Raw genomic sequence first — 21,123 nt, forward strand, 5'->3', positions numbered from 1 at the left:
GCCGCTTACGCTACCGCTCCGCTCACATTTCACGCTCTGAGATACTGCAGGGAACTGCGTAGATTTCGCGTTTGATAAGCGCGTCTTGCCGAGACGCGAACGACGCACTATCAACTCGGCTGCAAAACGACGAAGAGGCCAAGTAGACACGCTGTCACGCTCCGCTCAGTCGGCTTTGTAGTGGAGCGAGGGAGGCGGTCTTCGTTCCACTGCCGGTATGAGCGTTGTGCGCAAGCGCAATAGCGTTCCCGCTAAGCGGTTGTGTGGCATTTGCTAGCATATGCCGGTCTGAGCGGAGCGGACCGCAAGCGCTCAGCTAAAGCACTGGCGCACAGACACGGCTCCGCCGAGCTCCCTCCAGCTGCGGGCTACTGCGCATGCGCCGTGACGTCATTCCGGCGCGTTTGCGCTCGCCGCCCGTACACTGTGCATAGCTTTCGCACCACTTCCCCGACGACTTCGCCACCAGCTGCACACTACTGCGCATGCGCCGCGAGTCAGACGTGACGTCACGGCCAATTGTGCATGCGCTCCTTCGTTCCGTATAAAAGCCGGTGCGCGGCGGCGGCGTGCCAGACGTAGACATGGGGAGACTAAGGAAGGTTCGCACTGCCAAGGAAGAAGCCGCTTCTTCCGGCGCGCTGCTAAGCGAGACTGCGAGCGTCGACGCCGATTGTACCTAGCACGGTTAAAGTGAGCTCACTTTAGCACGGTTAGCCGATGAAGCCGCAGCAAAACGACGAAGGTGAGCCGGAGATACCGAGTACGTCTAGCGAGAGAATGCTAGGGAACGGGAGAGAAAGCGTCGGCTCTGAGAAGATCCCGACGTGAGAGAAGCCGAGAACGAACGATACCGATCAGCTCCGCTGTGTCTTTAGCCTTGCGCCACTAGTGCAAGCTACCCCGAATTTTAACAGCGTAGCTGTTTAAGCCAGCTCTAATTTGTGGTTCGTGATGCGTATCAAGAAACTACTGAGAAAGAAAAGAAAATATACTTTCTTGCCGAGGCGGGATTCGAGCCCGCGTACCCCCGCTCCTAAAGCGAGCGTCGTAACCAGTAGGCTATAGAGCACTTTTTAATTTTTTTCATTGTATAGGCTATAGAGCCATGCTTGCAGGACATGCATTTATGCGAACCATATGATTGCGTTCGAGCGTCGTCGTCTTCGTCCACAGCTGGCGCGTTCGTACGCTCGTGCTCTGCGAGGTGAAGGGTTTTGCGCGCTATGAGAGCGAGAGAGAGAGACGCATTCACGGAGCGGGTCTCCTGGAACGCAGTGTCGGCATTGGAACGCGGTGTCGGTGTTGCAAGCTGCGCTATGCAACGCGCAGTGACGGCCGTAAGTCCGAGACGCGCGAAAGGAAATATCATCATCATGAGTAATACGATGAAAAGTTTGCACGCACTTCCCGAAATACTGGGCTGGGCACGATCGCCCAGCTTCGTTGTTTCAAGCGTTGCGCGGCCGAGTGCAAGGTTAAGCGTTTTTTTTTTCTTTCTTCACTGTTTACTCCATTTCTGAAGGAGCATCATTGGCTTGTTTGATTTATCGTTTTTAACGGTTCAAATTTACACCAAGAATGTGGTTGGTGCTGTAGGAGAGGTATCTTTGATTAATTTTTGCGGCTCAGGGGTTCAGTACACCGGGAGTTTTAACATTTCGTCCGTAACGGAACGGCAGTCGGCGATGCCATGCAGAACTCGCACTCACGAATTTGTGGCCAGCAGCAGATCGCTGGGGCCATCGTGACGAATGTTTGGTTAACATGATAGCGCGAAATATTTTGTCCTTGCTTTCTTGGTCAGCCTGGCGGAACATCTGCCCAGTTCAGAAAGGATTCAGTTCCTAAGTGGTGCTTACTATTTACCGGCCGCCTTTGCTATAGTATTATACCAACATCACCATTCGCTGGCTTCTGCTCTTATAAACTGTTCTAGTACAAGAACTTATAATCCCAAGTATTCTCCGAGTGCAGCCACTTTCTTGCGGCCGGGCAAGAGGGCAGGCGGGCGATGTATCTCGCCGTTTTCGGAGGCCGATCTAGGTGGTAGTGTAGTATAAGATTATGTGCCACAGGTGCGGCTGTACCTCTGGGACCGCTGGGTATGTGCACTTGATTTTAGTTGGCTTTCAATCCTTGCTGTGTCCTGCCAATACAATAATTCTGTCTTACTTACTCTAAACATAAACACTACAGCATATAATATCTACGTAACAGGGGCGTAGCCAAGGGGGGGGGGGGGGAGCTGATGAAGCTTCAGCCCCCCCCCCGCGAAATTTTTCGTGCTGGCATGCACCGCCGACCATAACAACCACCGGCGCCGGGAATCATTCTGAATTTTGTGTACAATGTCTTTTTCGTGCTCGAAAACACATTTCGGCACGAACATTGCGAACTCGGGCTGGATTTCGTGGCAACGCCCTTGCACCTGGAGTCACAAAACGCAAGGAGCCCCATCCGAGCACAAACTTTCAAGGGCTTTTCGATAGTGAGCGGGCGCGTTGCGGCATCTCGCAGCGGCCGCGGAATCTACGGAGCGCATGAATTTCAATTCCGAAACTTTATAGGTATACAGTTATCAAACTTTTGACGCGAAAGGTGCACTGACATTTCCAAAGGCGTGCTTTAGATTTTCAATTCTGGAACTTTATGGGTTTAATGTTCTTAGAAACTTGGGCCAACATGCGTGCACTGGAGCCCTCGTGTCCATGCCGTTTCAGAAATGGAAGCACGCGCTCGCAATATTCCACACACACGAAAATACTAAATATCACCGTGACTGTCAGCTGGCAGCTGATTATTTTCTCCAAACATTTTCAGGAATTAAGCGCGCCCAATGTGATCGATCAGCTGGACCAGGGCAGGCAAAGTAAAATAAGAGAGAACAGAAGAAAGCTAACGGCCTATTTTTGAGGCAGTTCTCTTTTGCGAGCGACAAGGTTTGGCTCTCCGCCTCTCCGTGGCCACAGGGAAAGTGGTCCTATGGATTTAAGCAAAGCCCCGCTGAAAATACTGGTATTTTCAGAACGCTTCTTCGCATGCGAGCTGATTGTGGAGATACATATCTGAAGAACCATTTGGAAAGTTGTCCCAGTAATGTCTCGTATTTAAGCCCCGATGGACAAAACCAACTTATAGAAATTTGTGGTGAAATTATCAAAGAAAGCCTAGATGCAAAAGTATAAACACTGTAGGCTGCTTCTCCATGCTTGCTGATGAAATGACGGATATAGCTGGAATCGAACAGCTATACTGTTTTTGCAAGGTGCCTAAACAAGGATGCCAATGACATCAAAGGAGTGTTTTTAGGTTTTAGCACCGGAATAGATGCTCTCTATCGTTGCGACTGCAGGTTCTATGTAAATGTGTACAAACTGCTGCAGATTCTAGTCACCCTTCTAGTGACCACTGCGAGCGCAGAGAGAATCATTTTTTAACATGAGATTACTAAAAAAAAAAAAAAAAACTACTTGCACTCTACAATGTCTGAGGAACGCATGGTTAGGCTGGCGCTTCTATACGCCCACAGAGTCGTCGGCATAAACGTGTCCGAAGTCATTGACCGCTTCGCTAAACTTCTCCCCGCCGAGTGAAGTTTGTCCTTCAGATAGCGAAGCAGCAAAAACAAATGCAAGTAAAAAGCTCTGTTCCTTCAGGTTCATAAACGCGTAATTATGAAAACGTATGACTGTTAATTAGCTTTTAAAACCGCAGAAATTTTCACCATTTATTCTAACAGTTAGCATCGTGATCAAAATTATTATTCGAATACGAAAATTACGAGGACATCAATAACCAATTTTGACCGACCTTGCTCATTGAAAGCCAGGCCTACGCGGCGTTTCCCAACAAACTCGTATATTGGGTAGTTCAACTTGCCGCATCATCTGTGGCTTTCGTTTGGCCTTTTCTTTTCTTTTTAGCTACCTGCTTTTACTTCTTTGTTGAACTGAAGCAATACCCTTCTCTAATTTTGGGTGCAGAATATTTGTTTCCGCTCTGCAGGCCATGCAAATTCTAAACAAATATCCACCGCCTGATCGCCAGATTCAAATCATCTGGGTCCCAGCACATTCCTCGCACCCAGGAAATGAGGCTGCCCACAATTATGCCCGAGGTTTCGTCAGCCGGGCGGTGGAAGGCCTCATACCATGGGTTCAGCGAGGTATCGCATGGTGACATTCCATGAAATTACTATGCACTACCGCGAAGGTAGACAAAAATACCCCCCTCCGCATAAATCACTGAATAAACTGCAACAGGTGACCTGGAGACAGTTGCAGACTGGCTCATTTGCCAACCCTTACAAATATTCACTAATATATCCGGGCTGCTTCTCACCTAAATGCAAGAACTGCGACGCCTATAAAGCGGACTTGACACATATAATGAGCGACTGCCCCGGGCTGAAACCTAGGGCGGAACTCGAGCTTAATAACACTTCAGACTGGGAGGTGGCGGTGTCCAGCTCGGATCCCGCGGTCCAGCTGCGGACCGTCAACTGGGCTTTGGAGGTCGCCGAAAGTCAAGGGCTTACGGCCACCTCACGCCGCCTAGCAGAAGAAACCCAGTAATTTAAATAACTCTGCATCTGACGAAAATAAAGTTTTCCCTCCTCCTCCTCCGCTCTGCAGGCAGTTAAATTACACATTTTCGTACTGATTTCTGCATTATTCCTCCATTATTCTGCCCATATGGTGTTGTCGCGACCGCCGCATGGCCCAAGTACATATCACGATTTCTGCGATCATAGTTTTGTTCTTGCCTGGATCGTCTGTCTTTCTATGCGTAAAGTTTACTATCTGTGACTGCGCAACATGTTTATTTGTCTTGTTTGACGCATTATATACAGTGACGTTTGCTTAAATACGTAGATTTATTGGAGACTTATGCGTATATTTAAATATCTTGTTGCGAGGTTTTGTGTATACAAACAGTGGACTTTGTTTCCAGCGACACTTTTTTGCCCTTTATCAAGTTGTATCTTGGCATTTGTATATTCCCTTCTATCTTCGCATTTCTAATGTATATTTTGCAGAACTCCTGCTTTTTATATGTACTCACTGTCGCGACTATAATGTCGGTATAATTACAATACACGACCGGTAACAGCTGCTCCTGCGCAATCTATTGCAACGAAGGACAGCGTCATTGAGGTTTTTCCCTGGCCATTTGATATGTACAAAAATGTAAACAAGGTTCTTGAATGACAAACATTCATCAAAATATTTGTCCTCAACTTGTTCTTTTCATGGCCTTTACGTTTTTCATATAAGCTTCATGCACTGATTTGCTGGTTTCGAAGAGATGTAGTTCTAAAGTTCGTGTGATATTTTCTTTACTTATTAAATAGACAAAAAAGCGCGGAAGCATTGATATCAGTTATTTCTGTCACAATTTTTGGGACATACGAATATATTCTTTTATGAAAAAATACATATATTACTTGACAGTGCGTAGCGTTCAATAGTGCGTTTGCAGCATCTAATATACAATGGCATTGGCAATGCAGTCATTATTTAGGTATTTGATCCCTCGACAAATTCCTTGAGGAGGCCGCGCTGAAACGTGAGCCCCCGTACAAAATTTCTGGCTACGCCACTGCTACGTAACTGTTCGCTACACAACGTTTACATTATTCATACAACCATTGTCTACAAATCATGAATGCTTCGCATTACGTAGATGTCAAGTGCGGTTGAGTGTGCCATGTTTTTTATTTGCCCAAACAGGAGCTCAGCCGGAATGAAATTAAAGCCCGTTGAACCCGAACCGAATCGGTATTTTTTGTGAATACGGGAGCTACTTTGTCAGGACCGTACCGTTCACAGCATAACGGAACATAGCCAGGAAGTTTGGAAGAAGTAGTGGTGCCTTTTGCAAAAAAAAATAATAATAAAAAAGCCCGCTTCCACGTGTTGCGGGTGATCTACGTTAATACTAGGCATTAGCCGCCCAACGCATGTGATGAATTGTTTTAACGTTTCGGTTCGTGTCGTGTGTACTTAACTTCCACTGTTGAGACTCGCTTAGGGGCGAAGCAGACTGTCGCATGGCCCTCCGAAGCACCCGGTTCTACACACCACGGTTGTAACGTGAACCTCCCCAACTCCATATGAAGTAGAACATGTAACGCCATCTTGAGTGCAACGCACAACTTATCAACACAATGAGAACGAGGATCATACCGCACTGAACTAGACGCATAATCTGTTGTGTACATGGTTGTGTACGAGAGAGAACGAGGGAGACAGCACCTGACGTCACTGTCAAACAGCTGCCTACAACTAGTGACGCCACTGTCAAACACCTGCCTATAAAGACGCGGAGGCTGCGATTGAAGGTACGCCAGCGAAGCCTGTAGTATACAAAACACTACACATCAGCCCAGAGAGAACGAGTAAACAGTCGCGCGCACAACGCGGTAGTGAAGTAAGTAGACGAGACGTTAAGCCCTCAACGGCTGCAGAAAATAGCCGCCTCTTCTTCTTCACCATCAGTGTCTTTCTGAGGTAGACGCAACAATCGCTGGGCGTTGCGTCAGGGCCGAACAGGGCCGATCCCGAAGCCGGTGCACTGTCATCGCAAAGCACTAGCTGCCAATGGGCAAGGGGGGTATCTGGCGCACTTTTGTAACTAAATTGTTGCTGTGCGATGAACGTGCCAAGCGTGTCAACGTGCTATAGCTTGCACGAGAAGAACCGGTGAGGTTGTTGTTCTGGCAAGCAACGCGTGGGTCTGTCACCCAACAGCATCGGGCTTTTGCACTCATTTACCCACGCTCGAAACTCGCCATCGTACGATTAATTTTATTATTATTGATGCTGTGATGAAGGCATCCTAGCCGTACATACGAAGAAGCAACTAGGAGGTCTAACCTAATAACACTTCGAAAAAAAAAGGAGGTTAACTTTGGCAGCGTAAGGGTTCGCGAGCGCGTTAGCGTGCCGGTGGCGCGCGCGCTTTCATGTGTGCTGGCTGACCTCGACACGCCCCATACATGAAAACGGGTGCTAGCGCCCTGTAAGCTTCGTTGACTGTTGGTCATGCCGCTTGGAATTGAGTCGCGTCTGAAAATGAAGGGTGGTTGTTTACTGCCTGACGTTAAGTCTGGTGAAGCATGACGCACAGCCTGTCTAGCGTTAGACAGCCAGCGTGACGTTCTGCAGGCTAGGAACGCAGTGTATAGAGCATGGCTTTCAGATTGCTTTCGCCTTTCTTGAGCGCTGAAATCACAGCCCGCGTTTACATTGCCCGCAGGTGCCCCCATGGCCGGGAATCGAATCCGCTACATCGAAATCAGCTGCGAAGCGTTAGCCGTTCCAGGCAGCTCGGTGGGCGCAGTAGCACCCTCCGCTTCCTGGCCGTCGGTAAGCACAGTGTACAGTGCGCTCGCTTGTGCCGCGACGGTGCCTAATTGGACGCCTCAACGGTGCAGCACAGCCGTGAATGGGGTGGGAGGAGATCGATGTTTCGACTAGGGGTCAATACTCGCTGGCAGAGGGGGCCTCCTCCACCCACCTCCAGCCAACAAGCGCCAGTGTTCTTCGACCAGTGGGCTTCCTCGCCGACCCCGCTTCGAACCAGTCCCGCGACGTTATATCTTTGCTTGCCGCCTTTGTTTCTGCGGGAACTAGAGTGGTCGGCCGACGGTTTCGGGCCCTTTTGTGTGTTTTCTTAACGGCTCAAGAAGCTCGACGACAATAGACTTTCGTTCTGGGAAGGAGGGCGGCGGGAGGTCGTTAATTGAATTGCAATCTCAGTTCCAGCTGTCTGTCTTGGAAAACCGCGTGGATTTATTTCTTCGTCTGTCTTTTTGCTCTCCGAGAGGAGAGAAAATTAGACCAGGACAATCAGGACCAGTGGTATCAATGGTCGCTTCGCCTCTGATTGCGCAGTTAACGCTGGACTAATGCGACAGACGGTCCTGTGGTTGTGGCGAAACTCGCAGATCCGTTGTACGACGCTTGTTTGTCGGTTTATTTTCCCCTTAGATTCACTTAGGCTCAGCGAAACAGCCGCCGGCGTGCGAACTGCAGTACGAACGAGCTGGGCGCGCTTTGAGCAACAAAGAAAGCTAGAGAAGGAGCTGTATTGATCATTTACGGGAAATTACTATGTGTTCAGAGTGCAGCCTTCCCGGCATTTAACGTGTTTTCTTTTCAACAGCGCAGAAAGTCACGTTTGTATTACGCGTGGACACTGATTATCCTTCCTGTGTCGTATATAATCCGCTTTGGGGCATCAGTAAGGCTCTGTGGTCTAGCAGTTTTCTTCGAGAATGCAAACACGAACACGCGGCTGGAATTTATTTCCACCTGCGCCGGGGCGTTTCCTTTTTTTTTTCGTTAGTTTAATTTTACTATTTTTCTCCCTCTCTGTTTTTCCTCTCTATATGGCTTCTCTGTGCCTTCACTAGAGAGTTTTAGAATAGGGGCCCCAAGCGTTTTGGGGCCCCAAAGAAATAGCGTCGAAGCCACTGCGCATGCGTGCGTTAGCGTTTGGGTTTTGCGTCGGGCAGGCTATTTCACTGATTTAGCGGGAGCCCCAAAAGCTGCCCCAAAAGCTTTGCGTCAACAAACATGGCGGCGCCCATCGAAGCGACGGCTCTAACCGAGCACCAAACTGGTCTCGATTCGTGGTAACGCGTGAAGTTCGTAAGCTAGGAGAAATGACTGCGGTTATCGCTTTCTCTCAACTAACGTGTGTAATGAAGATTAATTCATTAGAAGCAGCTGATTCCGAATTCGATTGTCGATTTCATGGCTCGTAGGCAGGAGCTCCGGAACCGGGGAGGGGGGGGGGGGGCGTGGGGGCACTCGCTCCCACAGGTTCTAAACCAGTGGGGGCATGCCCCCCCCACTCAAAGCTGTTCCGACCGCCCCCTTCTCCCCTCCCACCACACGTGAGGGTAGCCACTTTTTTTACTATAGTTGAGGGGTGACCCTTACCTTCAACAAACGAAACAAAATTATCTGAAAGCTTATGACTTCTTTGTGACTTTTTTCATGGTAGTTAGGAGACGTCGCCTTTAAATTGGCGCCGGATACTCCTTTTCCCATAGAGATGTGGAAACAAAATGATTTAACCTACATTCATTAAAACTAAAAGTCGACTCCAAATCCCAATAACACAAAGTCCAGTCACATAAGTACACTAATGCCAGACTAAAACTGAAAGTCAACTCAGAAACACAGCAACACAAAGTTCAGTCACATAGGTGCATCAGGTAAACACAAAGTCCGGTCATGTAACTACACTAAAATCAGGGCACACAAGAAAGGTTGGATTATATTCAAATGAAGGTACATGAACCCAGGCGTTGAATTGGCCAATGCCAGGTAAAAAAAAAAAAAAATCCCATAGAGTGAGTTTATCACAGATAAACACTCTACTCAACAGTTTCCGAGAATATTTCTCGCTTCTAGAAATCTTTGGAGCGCCCATATGTGCGTTCTCACTGATAAATCTCCGAAGATTCTACCAGACTGCCGCCTTCATTTCTCTGCACTGCGCTTCGTCAGTGGTCGTTGAAAAAGCTTAGCAGGGGTGTGCGCGACAAGTCTGATTTCCCTAAAATGCGCTTTCCCAAAGGAGTAGCTAGGCGTGTATTTGGAGAACTCAACAGACCCTGCGAACATCGCTCCTGTATGCTCAGTTCTGGCCTCCTCAAAATTCGAATGAGATAACAGTTTGTTATCATTTGAAGAACGTGTGAAATTTCTTGGATATATCATAGGTAAATTAACGCACAATCCGTGGATTTTCCAAACAGTGCCGGACACCAGAAAAAAAAAATATGTAGAGAGAGGTGAACTACACGATGCGACATGAACCCCCAGACGTCGCCCCCACACACCAGATATACTTCCGGAGCCCCTGCTCGTAGGCCTAACATGGATTAGCTTGGCTGGTGAAGGCACGTAAAGTTGGTTACTCAAAATTAAGCGCAACAAATCGCTTGCTGCTAATAGAATAACCTCCAAATTGTAACTAAACGCAAAAACACGAAAGTCAAAATGACTCTTCTTATCATAAAATGGTATAGTTTTTTTTTAAAGATTTATATTAGTTTTTATTTAACACCGTGGTGGCGCTGCAAGCGCATGACGCTATCAGTAAAAGCAAAGCCCTATTCTAAAGCTTTTCACTCCTGCATGCCCCAACGCTGACACTCGCAAAGCTCTTTGGGGCCCCTATTCTAAAACTCTTTACTATATCTAACTTCTGGTCGTGGCAGCCGCACTCCTATGGAGAAGGAACACAAAAACTGCCGTGTAATATATAGCTTTCAGAGCACGTTTAAGTAGTCAAACCATGGTGGCCCAATTTAATTTGGTGGTCTTTACTGCAACATTCGTCATAGCCCAAATCTAGCTTTGCTACGTAAAACTTCATCGATCACTACGTTAACTCTGTCACATGACACAACGATCGCTTTAGTAAGTTCAGTTGCTCGTTTTGCGCCATTTCCCATCATTTGATAGACGCATGAAATGTTTTTAAATACTTTCCGAGAAGTGCTGTAAGTTAAATTTTATGAGTGTTGTTCATTTCTAATAGGAAGGGCCCGTCGTCAAAAGAAAAGGAATAGAGGTAATTGCAATATAACAGGGTGGATAAGCGGGTGCCATGTGCAATCTCGACGAGGCTCCGGGCATAGGTGCTGAAGCCCCTTCCAGGTCCCGTAGGCCACTTGGTCAGCTACCCGTATTGCAGTTTTTTTGGTGGGTTGGTCAGATCTCTTCAGACCCATCACAAATAGGCGTTGCATATTAGAGTAATATATGTACCTGTAAATGCATTTAATACAAGGAGCGTTCGTCCTTTTCAGAACGTGTGTGCTTAATATACGCAAGAAATTATCGAAAGGTTGCGCGAAAAAGTTTTTTTTTCCCGTGACATGTTCCTTTTATTGCTAACTATAACGTAACATGTAGCGTAAGCATGCCGCTTAACACTAACGCTGTTAGGAGGGATGAAAAAGGTGGCGAGATTGAGCGAAGGTAGGATGCGTCCACTCAAACAAGTCCAGTAGTAGTACTATATCAAGCGATTGGTGGCAATTCGGAAGAACTGGTAAACGTTACCGCTCGCCTCTCTAAGAAACATTTATAATAGGCTAAATACCTGCTTAATGACAGCTTGAAGGGCGCAAGCACATGCAACGTACAGAGAAGAAAAATAGGAGTCAGGCAAACGGCGCTCCTTTTGTCTGTCTCTTATTTTTTCTTCGCTATACATTGCATGTGCTAGGGCCCATCAAGCTATCATTAAGATGTGCCGACTCACCTAGCAACAAGTCTTGCTAGAAATACCTTCCTTTTAACGGAGAGAAAGATAGAAGTGATAAGCGAAAGGCAGAGAGGATAACCAGGCTGAGTCCCGGTTAGTTACCCTGCACTGGGGAAAGGGTGGGGGGGGGGTTGAAATATGAGACGAAGGAGAGAAAGTCACAGTATGCAAGGACACACACACACACACTACGAAGCGTTCATCATTCAGTTCATCGGAAGCGCTCTTACAGGCTGGTGCATCGCAGGAAGCGCAGCAGCGCTTTTGTGGCTTTTTCACATCGCAGACGCACTGGGTCAGGTTCTCTCTCTTCGGTAAAAGGCCTGTCATCTAAGTTGCCCTAAAGCTGTTCTGAGGGACAATCCTCTAATCTATGCGTGATGGGTAGTCACACAGGAGGTGCTTTAAGTTTTCTTCTAATGCAACATAGGTTGCATTCAGCGCTGCCCCCAAATTCAATAAGGAATGAGTAGGCGTTCGTAAAATAAACTCCTCTTCACTGGCGACATAGTAACGTCCCTTCCCGCCAAATAAAGCCGAGTAAAAGTTGAAACTTCATATACAGGTGTTCTTTTATCTTTAAAAATTGCCTGTTCCAGATAGTTTAATTCTAGCCCTTCAGCTAATTTACTCATTGAGGCGGACATTATTTCTCCGAGAAATGAAAAATGCTTAACATAATTGCACTGATGAACTTTTTAATGAATTACTTTACGGCACATATTGCAATTTACAAAATTGTGGCCGATGAGTTCGCAAGGCGTATCCACTTTGAACGGTTTCTCAGGAGTACACTAATTTCGATAGATTAATTTTCAACGCGTCCGAAGAAATACATTGTCGCTCCAGTTACTTTTGTGCTTCAATGCATGAAACAACGTTTTCTTAAAAAGTAAGGAACAACAGTTTATTTTTACTGCAAGTTTCACGGCGCATATCTCGAAACCAGTGCCATCCTCAAAATTCGTCCTAACTCGATATGCATCTTTTGTTAATCAGTCAATTCCGCATTTGATCGCTCCGGCTCATCGAGTACTTTTGTTGGACGGTTAGAATTGTGCTATCAGCCACAGGCAGTCTTTAAACATTTGGTGCAGATAAAAAGAAAAAAAAAGAGAGCCTAGATAGTTCCATAGCATATAGTGAGCCGGTTAGTGAGCTCCGGTGTATTAAATTTTCTTAATGTGATGGCGTGGGCGAGACCGTTGAGGTGCCGTGCTGCATGCGTTCTCGAAAACGGACTTGAGGTACTTTCACTCTCTCTATGTGCATCTCTTTTAAACATCCAATGTCCTGGCGGGAAGACTAAGGCCTCTATGGTCGCGCACGGAGCCGCTCTACGTTTCAACCCTTCAAGGAGAGGCGTTTGCTTTTCGACGAACTCTGAGTAAGCGTAACATGTAATGTTTCACATCCCCATGATTGTGACAAAACGAACAAACGGGTTATGTTGGCAGTCCTGTCTTGTGTCACCCTATCGGAGTTCACGCTGACAGCGTACGAATACAGCTGAGTCTATTAAAAGAAATCGCGAAAACAGCGATCTGATTATGAGGTACGCCGTAGTGGGGAACTCCGGATTAATTTCCCACGCCTGGGGTTCTGAAAAAATGCTTGCAATGCGCGGCGCACGGGAGCTTTTTTTTTTTTTTTTTTCTTCATTTCGCCGTCAAATATAGGAAGCCGTTGCTGGAAAGAAGCCTCACTACCAAAGTCAACTGCACGGCGTTTCAGAACTTGCATCAGTGCGTAGAGAAACGGGAGGACAGTAGGAGAAAGCATCCAATTTTTCAAGCATCTGGGGGCAAGGGTACATGGATGTGGGAAACATATCCACCGAACAAAAATAACCATTTTAAAGCCGATACTAGTAGTACGGACAAGACGGCTTTCAACGGGCCTTCCTAGATTTAGATTAAAAGTTGAAATAGGAGTGCATATCCATGAACACCAAAGTAGTACGACGCTCATCGCACTCATACTCCGCTGAGAAAGCATGCTGCGTGAGCCCAGGAATGAAGTGTCGCGGTCAGAGTAAACAGTGTATTGACTTTTGTTTGAGCGTCAATGCTGAGCTCTCTTGTCTCCATAAAGAGACAAACTGTAAGGATTCGCTTTACACTGGACGCTTCATGTTAAATTTAAAATGTGTTGGCAGTATAAAGGATAGGAATAAAAATTAGGGCAAGCTTGTGCTGAAGTGCCTACATGGGGGAGGGACAAATAGCGTACGTTGCTGTTTATTTCAAGACGTACGTGCATATTTGCGCTAACGTGGACTTAAATCACCGGAACACTGATAGCGCTTTTACCGACAGGGGCCGCCTTTTCTTTCTTGTTTCAATTATCTTTCATTTATTAGCCCTTTCTTTCTTAAAAAAAAGAAGAGCTAGCTCAGTGCATAAATAGAAGCTAGCAGAAAACAATTGGATTCCTTTGATTGTGTGAAGAAGGTAATAAAGCTTCGCGTGCCTTTCCATGCTGAAGCCAAGCACGCGTCGCGTATACAGCGTCGCCACATGTTATTGCGAGCCACGAACAGCGACAGAAACGTGCCCTCCCGCAGCGCCTCATTAGAAACCGAAGGGGCAGCGGTGATGCGCCTCGACATCGTCGAAAAGCGCGCGAACCCGGAAGCCTGTTATTACTCTTTCAGTTTTGGACTTCTCATTCTTTATGGTTCGCCAGCCACCGCGCGCTGCAGGAGCAAGTTTCACGCATTAAATACGCGGCAGTACCCAGACAGAGCGAGAATCTTGCGACGTGTAGCAGGCTGTTCAGCGGCAACTGCGCATTTGCACGCTTTCGTTTATTTTCAGTGCGCCTGTAATTAGTTTGTGAGCGCCCGACAAAAGAAAAGAAAAAGAAAAGAAAGAACTGAGACGAAAAACAAAGAATATGGCGGACACGACCGATAGAAGGTGGAGCGAAACTAGGCTTTAAAGGAAAATAAGATCGAGGCCGCAAGTTGGATACAGCGTAACGCAGTTTAGAAAACAAAGAATGAAAGTGGATGCTAGCGATGGCGAGGGCTTTGGGCGGTGCGGAAAGCGGGCAAAGGCAAAATACCGTGTGGGGTGTGGCGTTCGTGTAGTTGTTTTCTCGGCGAAATTCAAGCGCGAGCGAGTTTAATGGCTGCCGGTGTGCGAGCGAGGGCGCTTCGGCGACACCGGTCGCCGCCGGCTGCTCTGCAGGCGTGCGCCTTTTTCCATCAGGAAAATCATTGGCGGGGAAGAGGCGCGTGCGCGTTCGGAGCAGCCTCGCTCGTCTGCCGACCGTCGTTAATTGCTCTGTCGCGGGCGGCTTCGCGGAGCTAAGTGTTGCGTTTCAAACTGTGACTTTCGAAGCGTCCCTCGAGTGTGCGTGATGTCCGGGCGAGCGTTAATTTCTTAAATTTTTAATTACCAGTTAACTGCCGTCGATGGCGGGCGGGCCGTTGGGTCGGTGGGAAGGGAAGGGTGTGTTTTCATCGTGAGGTCAGGCGATGCGTTTTAGTGGGTCACTCTATGTTTCTCCTGGACACGTGGCCTTCACGTGAGCCGAAAATTTCACATTTCGTTCCGAACTTTGTTTGGCCGCGTCCGTTTACAGGTCGTCGTTTTTTCTAGTGGTTTGCCACGGGTCCTGACACTTTTCACTTGTATCTAGCTCTGAAATAACCTTTCACTCGCTATCGGAAGCGAAGTTGACCGTGATTGAAACAATGAAGCGACCTTGGGTAACTCGCGCAGTGTGCATTATCTAGGCTTCCTTAATGAGCCAGGCGCTTATCTTGCCAAGTTTAGCAGTGATAACGGCCAAGTATCATTTACTGCCGAACTGTCCGGAAGTATTTTTTTCTCGTTTAATTATGCGCTTCTTTAAACAATTTCCAACAGCATTTGTATATATGAACCGTGCACGGGAACTGTTGAGTTCTATTAAGGCACCTAGGGCGCACATTTGAACCGCAAGAAGCGAACTATATGCTGCATCACGTCATGCTTGTATCGTGTTTGACGCTAATACGCCACGTAACCATGAATTAGCGATGGCATACAGGTGGATGTTTTGCTTATTAGCTCCAAGCCTTTAACACACACCCGACGGCTGCTTACTCCCCATATCTCTGAAAAGCTTTTATTACTATTATGTTTTTTTATTTGCGTGTGTGATTGAAGTAACAACATATTTGGCTGTGAAACAGTGATAAAATGAGCTACCATTATTCTCTATTTCTGCTCGTAGCAGAAACGGGCTACAGAATAAACGAGTACACAAGTGTTTAAGTGTAGGTTGCGCATGGTACCACTTTTGAGCTGGCCCTTGCAACTCACTCATTGATGTCACGTGTGGTGCGTGACTGAGTTCTGAGCTGCATATTCGTCATGTCTGGGACAGACATTCTTATCGAACTATACTTCATCGACGACCAGTCCGCGTCGCTACATATTTACTCTCATTTTATACTAGCTTTCACACATTGAGTTAGAATAGTATTTGTGGAGCAGGTTCTGGCATCGTTTCTTACTCTCGTCGGAAATAAGAATAATGAGCGTGGTGACCAAACAGAAATCGCTTAATCACGTGGCCGACTTCAGGGTGGTGGTTATGATGATTTTTCTGGGCTAAGAGCCGATAACGTTTTTCTGTGCTTTGTGCGATTAACTACGACGGACGCCTTATCCCTGGCGAGAACCGAACATGCCTATCAGCATGTTCAAACACTTCATGAAAAATGGTAGAGGCTGCGGTCAAAAAGACAAGATAAGACTACCGATAAAAAAACACCTATCGGCTCGCGGTACTATACTAGAACGCCAGTGGATAGCCACGCTCACCGTATACCACGCTAAAACGCCATACTCAAAGGACCCGTTTTGTTTTCTTGTGTTGGCTTCACCTCAATAAGTGTCTTTCTAAGGTTAAGCCGAACTTCAGACTTGCAACTAAATGAACGATTATTCACCTCCTATGTAGCGCGACACTGTCAGAAGCATATATATTCTGATCATTCATTCATTTATTCATTCTTTCATGTGGCTTAGCGTCCAGAACCAAAACTATCTGCGAGACTCGCCGCAGCAGGGCTCCGTATTATTTTTTGGCACTTGGGGCGCTTTAACGTGGGTGAAAATTTAAGTATACCATAACTTTTTTCCTTCCTCTCCCATCGAAATGCGGCCACCGCACCCAATTGAACCCGGGATATCATGCGCAACTTCAGAACGCCCTAACCTCGCGGGCGACAACCGCTGCGGCTGCTTCACAACGGGTGTCATAAATTGTGTCAAAACTTTTAACGAGTTGAAATGAAGCAGAGTCAGTGTTACATTATCAAAGCGACAGATTTATTTGGGAAGAAGCACGAGAGAGGAGTCCGGTTGCCGCATGATGCGTTTCTCAGCGTTCGCACGCACCGGCGCGCCATGCATTTCGGAGTCCGCGCGCAGGCTTTGTGGCGGCGGCGCTAGTTGTTATAGGCAAGCGCGAAAGAGGAATATGGCTGCTATTACGCGCCTCATGCGTCCCTCGCTTCGATGGGGGCAATACGTTGTGTAGATATATTGATTCAACGCTAAACGCGTTACCCATCGTTAGTTAATTGGTGTCCGCCTCTTCTTTTCATCGTCGCATTGATTAGATAACACTCTCTTCATTGTACGTTGTCATTAGTAGGAAGGTAGAATGTTGAGTATTTGGCGTCTGCGCGAAATCGACGAGGTTTCTGCAAAAACGGAATTTGAGAAACACTGTTCCAAGTAATCTTTTTTTTGCGTAGCTTCAACGTAGTAATGACTCTGAGGTGTGATGCCAGACTGCCATGTATCATGGCGTGCGATAGAAATAAAGAAAAGAAGAAAACACCATATTGCGCTGCCGAGGATGGGTCAGCGCCGTCAGCAGTTTGTGCGCGCGGTGCCTGCGCTGAACGTGCGGCGGCCCTCCTAGCGGTGCCACCAGGTGTCGCAATTCGGCTCTGCGCAGCGGCCGGACGCTCCGGAAATTGCAGCAGCCGACGCCGAGTAGCGTGACACACTGACCGCGGCCGTCCGCAGCCGAAATGAGTGCGCGTCTTGTTTTCCTTTGCTGACAATAAACCACCGGCGACTCCCACGCGCGGCGCGCGCGCTTATTTGTTCGCTCCTCTGTCTGGGCTCCTCGGGCGATGCCGTTCATCTCTGCCTCTCTCCACAGCCAAATTGGCGGCGGGGAGAGGCAGGGACACGGCAGCAGAGGTGGCGATGACGTCACTTAGCATGCATCATTGGCTCCCGCGACATATCGGCCACCAGTGTATAGCATCGACAGTGACAGTATATGAAATTGTATGACATCGAGTACGCGTGCACGAGAATATAACGAGTAATAGAATGTGAGAACAGGGTTTGCGTGTTTGGAGAAAGGCGAATTTAGAGTTTGGAGCTAGATTGGCAAAGAAGACTTGCCTGATGAGCCAGTAGAGTTATTGAGGGCGTACTCTGCCGAGGCGTGCTTTGGTTCCGTTTGGCACCGCGGATAGGGACACAAGGGTAGCGAAGACGCATGAGAAGGCAGAGGTTAGTCATACGAGGTTTTTTTCTCGAATACGAGGCTAGACTTTGTGCTATTTGGCGGAGCATTTCTATGCACTGCTTATACCCCGAGCAAACAGCAAATTGTTTTTCAAGCAGTGGTTAATTATGAGGTGTGCATATACACGCATGTATGCAAACTTATAACATGTGAACATGCATACCAAATTGCTTTCCCGTTGAAGATTGAGTCTTATGGAAAACCTTCGTGTACGGAATAGATTACCAGCCGTTATGACGTCTTTAAGGAAAATTTGGACGTTTCCGCTCATGTTGTTCACGGTTTTACATACGACCAGCTCAACTGGAAAATGCAGTGTTAACATTGCAGAGCCAGAACGCTTGCTTTTTAGACTGCCGGAAGCAGCTACACAAAAACCACTCTCCTAGTGTTTTCTGGCAAGAGGTCATGCGAACTCAACAATCTCGAGCGGACTGTGGCGGCGCCCAGGGAGCTCTCGTTTAAAAGGTTCACAAAGCATAACTGTCAGTCTTTCCGTGCGCTCCTTTTGTACTCAAGCTTATTTATAGCGTTTAGAAGCAGAATACTTAGGCAGTAAAATATGTAATCAACCTTCTGTGCGTCTAATAAATAGTTCCGCATTACATGAGCAACCTTGCACAAAAATGGCTTCACGTATTCAGACTTGTGATAAATAAAACGAACCATTATAAGTGCACACGTTTATCATGCGTCATTCGGTGCGGTATATTTTTTGTGAGCAGTCTTTTTTTGTCGTCGACATGCAACGTCATATTTTATTGATTTTGGTGATCACGCGGTGGATACACTCCTCCACGTTGACGCTGCATAAACGGTAACGCGAAAGTCGTAAAACGTAATCCGATAGGAGGAGGGAAGAATTTGTCTAAAGTTGCGTTCATGTTGGGAAGGGGGGGAAGGTTTGGGTGTACTTTACTCGAAAGGTTGCTCCGCGTGTTTTTATTACAATAATTGGGGCATTCCCGCGTATTCCCAGTTATTGGAAATACGCGTGCAAGAATGTCTACCGCAGCGTTCAGGCAAAACTCGGACTTTAGAGTGTCACATCTGCAGCTTTCGGTCGGTGTGTTTTGGAAGATCAGGGGCGTTTACGAAGGCGGTTAATTGAGCCGATAACTACTCGATGTGCAGGCGGTTTTCTTTAAGGGTTTGGGAGGAGGTGTTGAGGGTCAGGAAGTGTGCCCTATTATATGCCGGTCGGCTTTCAAGTGTCTGCGGGCCGTTGAGGCAGCGCGTCTGCCGGGCTGTCGAGGAGACAATGGTGGCCGTCGCGCTCCATCGACGCGCCTCGTCCAAAGGAGAGCGGCCGCCCGGACAGCTCTCGGCGACGAAGCGTGATATCGGTTTACCCCTGGCTCCTCACCGGCGACGCTGGCCTTTCATGGCGCGGCCCTTGAAAACAGCGCGGCCGTAGGTGAGGCGCGGGTAACGAGGCGCCATTGAAGAGACCGGACGACGCCCACGCCGCTTTCGCAAGCGACGGCATCGCTGGCCTCCCGCCTTGCCGCACGCGGCAGCAGCCGGCGGGGTGGCGCAATGCCCCAGAGAGGAGAAGCGGGACCCTCTGTGCTTCCCAAGACGGGAGCTGCGGAGAGCACGGATGTCCTCTGCGGCCCCGCCTTCGTCTATTCTCTGGTTGCCCTCTTCTACCACCCTTCGTTGCCTCTTTTCGCGACCGATGATCAAAAAAGAAAGGTGGAGGAGGCGAGCCTTTCTTGTCCCTGAAACTGTCCTCCCCTCGACCCATTTCCTCCACGCGCTGTGCGCACTCTTGTTTTCTTCGCCTCACAAGCGTGCGGCGCTTGTTGACTGGCGATTTTTCCTGTTGACTCCGGCGGCCTCAGCTGCCCCAAGAGGATGATCGCTCCAACGGAGGCTGTCGCAATTCCCGAAGAAAAATGAAACACCGCTAGCGGTAGTGTATATAGCTATAGTAACATCCTTTTTATCCACCTCTGTACGAAAACAAATAAAACCGAGATATTTAAATAGAACGACCTTGAGAAGACGGCATACAGCAAAGCTATTTTTTGCCGTCTCAGAAAACAAGCCTATATATTTAAGTCCTCAGATTTTTAGGAAAGAAGTTGGGGCACGAGTTTTCAACACCGACACTTATTTCTGTGGCGTGAGCGCACTAAGAGGCCACGATTTTAGAATACAGACAGAGCCGTCGTTATTACGAATGTACCAGCGCTTGGGCGTGTGTATAGAAGTTCTTAATCTGTCTCGGTGCAACCCACTTTTTTTTTCTTTCCTTACCTTATTCCACTATGGGAGGTCAACCATTCGTTGTTGCAAGAACCGAGAAACCGTTTAAGTGAAACTATATTCTACCGGCTCCTACCAGCTCAAACACATGCGCCATCTATTATTGGTTATCCAAACAAGAAACAAATTCACAGGAAGATGCAGGATTCAGCTAATTAACAGTGGTTGAACATGGAATGCCACTGAAGCCAACGTTTCGACAGGGGGACTTCGTCGGGGCGAAGACAAGCTTCCTGGTCGGAACGTTGGCTTCAGTGACGTTCCTTGCTCGACCGCTGTTAATCTATTCACGATTAACAGTAAAAGCACCAGGACCAAATGTTCTCTGCGATGCATAAAAGAAGTGTCTCGTCAGTGCCCGCACTCTGCACACTTACGCATGTGTAAACGAGTTCAGTCGACTAAATTTGGCTTCTTAGAACAAACCGTGAAAAAAAAAAAAAAAAAAAAACAAAAAAAAAACGACGAAACCCGTAGTGGGGCGCAGATCGAGGCGCACTCCTATGCGAGGCGAGCAAAATAGGGGGGTTGACGCATTATAACAGCGTGCGGCGGGGCAGTGAACATTTCTGATTTACGAGTCGTTCTGCTTGGCGTCGTCTTCGCGCCGTTACTGTGCGCGGAGAAAGGCCGACGCGACTGCCACTCGTGCAACGCATGAATCAAGCACGCGGGGGAGGCGAAGCTCGTGGGCGCGGCCGCGCCGTCCGAGGAGGTCCGCGCAACAAGCGGCCCGTTCTGGCGTGGCCGGCGCCAAATGCTTGGGCCGGCACCGCGGCCGAGATTGACGAATGCTCGGCGGCCTCTGTGCGGGTCCTATTTCAAGAAGAGAGCGCCCAGTGCACGGCGGCGTCGACGAGGAAAGCGCCGTGCGCGTTCGCGGAAAAAGACGCCAGTCGGCGGGGCCTCGCCGTCCGCGCTTTATTTCCTCGGCCGAAAGGCGCGCGCATAAATAAACGCCGACGCCAGCGCGAGCGGCAGCCCGAGGAGGGCGAG

General features: G+C 48.0%; 1 protein-coding gene across 1 annotated transcript in view; it reads left to right on the forward strand.

Annotated features, from left to right (window-relative positions):
- LOC125946210 (uncharacterized) overlaps positions 1-21,123 on the forward strand; it is a 479,274-nt gene that overhangs the window by 73,921 nt on the left and 384,230 nt on the right. Inside the window, exon 2 of the mRNA XM_049668882.1 lies at positions 7,264-7,373. The gene's annotated coding sequence lies outside the window, so the exon portion shown is untranslated. The remainder of the gene's footprint in view (positions 1-7,263; positions 7,374-21,123) is intronic.

The sequence above is a fragment of the Dermacentor silvarum genome, chromosome 1 (genome assembly GCF_013339745.2).
Source record: "Dermacentor silvarum isolate Dsil-2018 chromosome 1, BIME_Dsil_1.4, whole genome shotgun sequence".
In the NCBI taxonomy this organism is placed as follows: domain Eukaryota; kingdom Metazoa; phylum Arthropoda; class Arachnida; order Ixodida; family Ixodidae; genus Dermacentor; species Dermacentor silvarum.